Raw genomic sequence first — 6,000 nt, forward strand, 5'->3', positions numbered from 1 at the left:
ATTCCAGTCCTTGGCTTACGAGTATCTGGGCTACCAGAACTATGAGAATCTTAGCTACCATACAGAATGAAAACCTCTGCTCATATATTTACTACAGAAAGTTCTTAACATCATATCTATGTGAGGATCATGGGAACAGAGGTACAGCATAACTTTGTTGTGAAGATGAATTTGGGTAACTCCAGTTGTAAGTAATTAGTACGTATTTATGCATGAAATTAGATTCTTGATTTGTCAGTATCGTTACAAGCAAGGTCAGCATTTTGCTGGCTTGGGCAAGTTCTACATGGAATCTTAATTCCAGGGTAGATAAGTCATAATTAGTTCTGAAGGTCTTTGGATTGGTTTTTGTTTGGTTTTGTTTTCCTTCTTAAATATCAATTGAATGATACATTTGGCAGAGCACTATTCCCTGCTTATGCTGGGCTACCAAATAAGTGGCTTCAAACTGAAACATTCATAATCTGATAACATAACAGATTAGTATAAAAAGGGTCAATACTTAGGAACTTCCTTGAACATGACAACATTAATCTAAGTGTATGAGTTAACATTATTTGCAAACAGTTTTTTATTAAATGACAAACCCTTATATTTTTGCAGAACAGTCCTAATATTTACTGCTTTTACTGTCTGTAGTCTCAAGACTTAATCTTGAGATAAACCTGCTTAATCTTGATAAAAACCCAATTTATTTTAGTTGTAAGTGTGTATCTACTGTGGGTGGCCATGCTTGATTAGGCTGCCTGATTTTTCTGTCTTTTTTTTTTAATCCTTACATGAGCAGTCCTGTTGATTTTGAGAGGCGTTATTCTTACATCTCATGTAATTAGGACTATATCACTGAGTACTGATATCAGTGCAATATTTCCTATTGTGCACTTATATAAAAGTTTTATTGTACTCTTGTTGGCATGCAACGTGGCAGATTTGAAGCATCAGTTTGTTTAAGTTTAGACAGAATATTAAGTAACTGCTACAGGCTAATAACTACAATAAGATTTGAATAATGAAGCATTCGTTCATCTGGTTCTTAACTATAAATCTAATTAATGGAGTATTTATAGGTTGTATTCATTTCAGCAGGACATAATAAATATAATGTTCCATAATAATTTTTACAATGATATACAAAAAAATCCAAAATATTAATTTTACCACTGTATGTAAGAGATTTTATTCTAGAACTGTTCCATTTATAAATTGTACTTAAAAAGCATTGTATCCCAAGATCTCATTACTAACAATAATACAAGGATTGCAGAAAGTGAAAGCTACAACCAATAAGCTTTAAATAAGCATTACTAGAAATTTTTAAATCTTTGTAAGTGCTGCCTTTTATTCAAGGTATTCTTAATATATTTTTGAAGTAAATAACTGAATTACAAGCTTCTGTGTTACAAATGTGTCAGCTATTACCAGAAAGTCCAAAGTTTTGTTTATTTTTATACAGGAAACATATATAATATTTTTGTACAGGAAACATACATAATTTACTAGCTGAAAACTTAGCATTTTATATGGCACTTCAGTGCTGCTATCTCCTGAGAGTAAAAGGGATAATAGTATACTGTAGTTTTATGCATGTACGTGTTTTGTGAAACTTTTACACTTAGATTATGTGTATACTTTGTATGTAGAATGGTTTTATATGGGATCATTCTGGATGTATTTTTGTAGTTCTTCATGTGTCAGAGTTTTAAATATATTTTCAGTATATGTAAGGCTGAATGTGGCCTCATACACACTGTTAAATCAGTTAACATTTGAGAAAACACCCATTGTATTCTGTACAGGATAATTTACTCACTGCATGCACAATAATAATCCATTCTGCTGTTTGAATCCTAGTAAACAAATGACTGAGCCCTACTGTCTAGGTATTAATTGGGAACATACAAAATACTTTTCATGGAAAACAGAGTGTTGTGCTGCTTATTATCTGGAGCATCCTTAAATAATCATGGAATGATAATAGTTATGAATCTATTTAGCAGATTCATTACCAGAAATGATCAGCTGTTGATGAAAGCACTGCTGAAAGAAATAGCTATACAATTGTTTCTCTGGGTCATGTCAGACTGATAAATAAAATGTTAGGTGAAACATGGTCCTACCAAGCGAGAGATACTATCTCACACCGTTATCCTTGCGGCCACTGATGCACCTGCTAGCTCTCACGATGCACTGCATGCGTTGTTTCTGTGAGCAAGGGTTCTCAATAAGCCTATTTTACTCGATCTGTGAAGCAGAGGGGCTGCCTTCCACGCAGGAGGGCTGTGGCTATTGCAGCGAATACTGCATTCAGAAGCAGTGGCAGGAGAAAACAGCAACAGGTGAAGTTACCAGCACATAAAACACCAGGGTGATTACTATTCTCTCATGTTGATGTTGTATTTGAGCAGGAGTAGGACGCTGACTCCCGTTTTGCTATTATAGAGGAGAAATAAAGCTGAGCTGCAGAATGAATTAGTAGCTAACCCCATGATTACTCTTAGCTGTTAGCACAAGTTGTAGGAGGCTTAAAAAAAATGGGAGAGGGAGTAAAAAAACCCCATTTAATGCTGCCTAGGGAATACAGTGGAATTTAGAACAGATACCGTTGCGGACTAACAGCATGCCTGACTGCACTTGAGTTGAATCACTGAGAAGGAGCCTCATGTTGTATTGTACCGTTTTTAAGGCTGAAGGAAGAATGGCAATATAGTAATGGAGCTGTGTACAGTATTTCTGCGTAAATGGAAAATAATATAACGATGGTGGTATGTAATTTGTATTTTATTTTTAAGAAGAATTTAATCCAGGTATGTATCCTCTTTGTATTTTTGTATCTAGTCTACATACATTTTTCTGTTTCCTTTGTTTCCTTTCCTTATTTTCATTCTGAATGTACCTCCTGCTGTTCTAGCTAATGCAATGCATTGATTTGTAACTGATTTGCTTTCTAATGCTATAATGTTGATGAAACTGTCTGGGCTTGTGCACTTAAGAATCGACACTTCATTAAAAAGTGGGGGGGTTATTTTGTAATGTTGGTAAGTTCACAATGTAAGTTGAGTAAGACAGTATAGTATTTGATTTCACAATGAGTTGGAACATTTTAATTGGTATAAAAAGATAAATAAAATAATTTTTATATATGAATACATGGTGAAAATATAGTATGTTTTGCTTATATCTGCCAGTACTTTTTTCGTAGTTAATGATAGGCTGAGTAATAAATTGAGCTTTACAGATGCTTATGTATTTCTGGGTCTTGATTAATCTCCAAGATGAACACCCTGCATCTTCTTTTGAAGAGGCAGCTTGCTTAGAATACATGCTTGATTCTGTTCCACAGCTAAACCTGTGTGTTAGAATACCCTCTCTCATGTACCTCCCCCAATCCACAACCTAAAAATACCCTATAGCTATTTAATACTTTTTTGTCCCTCCTTTTAGGGTCAAGAAGATAACATTAGTATTTTGCTTTTTGCAATTCCAGAGACCAAGTAATAGTAGCTGAAACTAATTTCTTACTATGAGATTGATGGTTCATTTTGCTTTAAGAGGAAGAATTATGCAGATATAAAAATCTGACTGTATTCATTAACCCCCAATTTTCTTCAGTCACCTGGGTCCTATTGCATTTTTTGTCTTACTAATAATATTTTCTTTCAACAGACTACTGATTGTATGTAATAAGTGAAATAGAACATAAAGCTATGTGTCCTTAAACTAAGGACACTAATAGTTGTCTTCTAATGGGCATGTCTTATAAAAATGTATTAAAAACATTTAAGACATTAAAAATAATGCTTATCTGATTGTTCAGTAGTCCTGAAATCTCTTAAAACATTCTGTTGCATTTGTAATTTGAATGCAGCCCAGTTTTAAGTAAGATTTTGTTTTTAATAACATGTTGATACAAAAAGGGTTAATATCAGTTCCAGCATCTTAATACTGGTGTTAACCCTTGGCTGACAGGAATTCTTGTGCCTTAAAAGCATTCATTAGTGTAACATTATTTAATTGCTTTCTGATGTGAAAATAAACTCTGATTATAAAGTTGGAGTTATTTTTCACAGAGGACGTGATACAATGCTTGTTTCCTGAATGAAACATCCATGATTATATAAAGTAGATGCCTTTATTTAGTGTAATACACAACTATGATTTGGCAATTGAAAATGTAAGGTTACTTGACACATTTGAGTGTTCTAAAAATCAGTGCTAATTCTTACCATATAAATCAATATACTGAGAAAAGTGTTGAGAGAATGCTGTTGAGTCTAAAAGCATTAAGAAGAGTGAAAAGTAGTACTTAAGGTTAAAACATCTTTTGTTCATCATAAATTACTTTTGTAAAGGATATTATGATAGAAATTACAGTTAGCTGTCATTTCAAAGACCTTTCATATAGAAAGAAGTCATGATGCAAGATAAATGAGTTTTTTTCAGTGGAATTCACACAACCTGAAGAGAGTTGCATAAAGGTTTTCTGTCACTATACCATTTGCTTGATCCTGCAGTGATGTCAGCACATTATCATAATGGCTATATATTGCTGTGGAAACACTTAGGAAATCACAGGTGAAGTACTGGGATTCCAGAGTATTATCAAGGAGGAGAAGACTGATAGCTCAGAATATCTCTCAATTCATTAAAGTATCGAGGAGGACTGAAAATTCCAATTTTTCTTTTAACTGTAGTGTTGTGGAAATCTAGGAAAAATGAATTAGTATATTAGAGTCTGCCTTGTGAGCCCATTTCAGTAAAACAGAAGCTCTGAAGCATAAAAATTCTTTGGCACCTAAGAAGGTTCTTGTACAGGTTTTGTTTTTCTCATCTGTGTCATTCAATTAGGTTGATAGCTTTAAAGCAGAGGTTCTTACTTTCAGGTGAAATCTAAGTATCACTCCATAGTTGTCAGTATATTGAAGCAAAGAAAGCAGAGAATTTTTTCTTATAAAATTTTTTCAGCAAATTTAAAATAATGTGTAATATCTACCATTCTTATCAATGAATGTCATTTTGGGTGTTTAGCAAGCATGGCTCCTATCTGTGTGTGCCTACTCATCCTAGTGTATGTTGCTGTCAACAGTAGTTGTAGTGGTTTGTGCTTGTGGCATTTTTCAAATATAAATGTCACAGATGGTTGCTACCATTTATTGAATGAAAGATCTCTTTATCAAAAAGTGTCCATTTCATACTTTCGTGTTCTAAAAATTTAATGGAATTATTAGTTAACTACATTTTAGAAAATATTTAAAACCCTTTTGTGGGGAAAGGATGGAATCCAGAGGGCTTACAAGTAACATTTTGCCCATTATAAGTTGTTCCCTTAAACTAAACATTTCACAAAGAATTTTTGTAAGTAGTTTAAAAAAAAAAATCTCTCCAAAAAACAAACAAACAAACAAATCACAGCTCTCTGAAATAATCTGTGTTATACAGAGTGATGTAGCGCACACATGGTCACAGACTCCATGGCAGTCTCTGTCCAAAAGAGATCTAATTCAGGGCAGAGAATTGCTCATCCCAAAGCTCAGGCCAGTACAATTAGAGGATTAAAATTCTATACCTGGAAGAAAATTGAGGGATTTTTTTTTTTTTTAAATATTTTCTGGTGGAATGATTATAGAGATTGTTTAAAGTTGCTAAAAAGTTTGAAATGTTAGTATTATATGAGACTTTGAATGTACAGCCAGTATACTGTAAATGTATCCTCTGCATACGTGTTATGCTTCAGTGTAAATTAAATCACTTGGGCTCTCAGGGTATAATCCTCTAGAGAAAACTCCTAATTAAAAACACAGACAAAATTAAGGACAGAGCTGAGCTTTGGTCAAATGCATGTTGATGTTTCTGTTTTTTAAAAGCGTTAAATAAGTTCTCATTATTCTGCACTCTATACAGTGAATCTTTTGTATATTTGTGGTAATCTGACATAATAGCATGCATGTAATTGTCTAACTCATATTTAGAAGCTAATATGCCTGGTACTGACTTAATAATACA

The sequence above is a fragment of the Ciconia boyciana genome, chromosome 8 (genome assembly GCF_034638445.1).
Source record: "Ciconia boyciana chromosome 8, ASM3463844v1, whole genome shotgun sequence".
NCBI classification, from domain to species: domain Eukaryota; kingdom Metazoa; phylum Chordata; class Aves; order Ciconiiformes; family Ciconiidae; genus Ciconia; species Ciconia boyciana.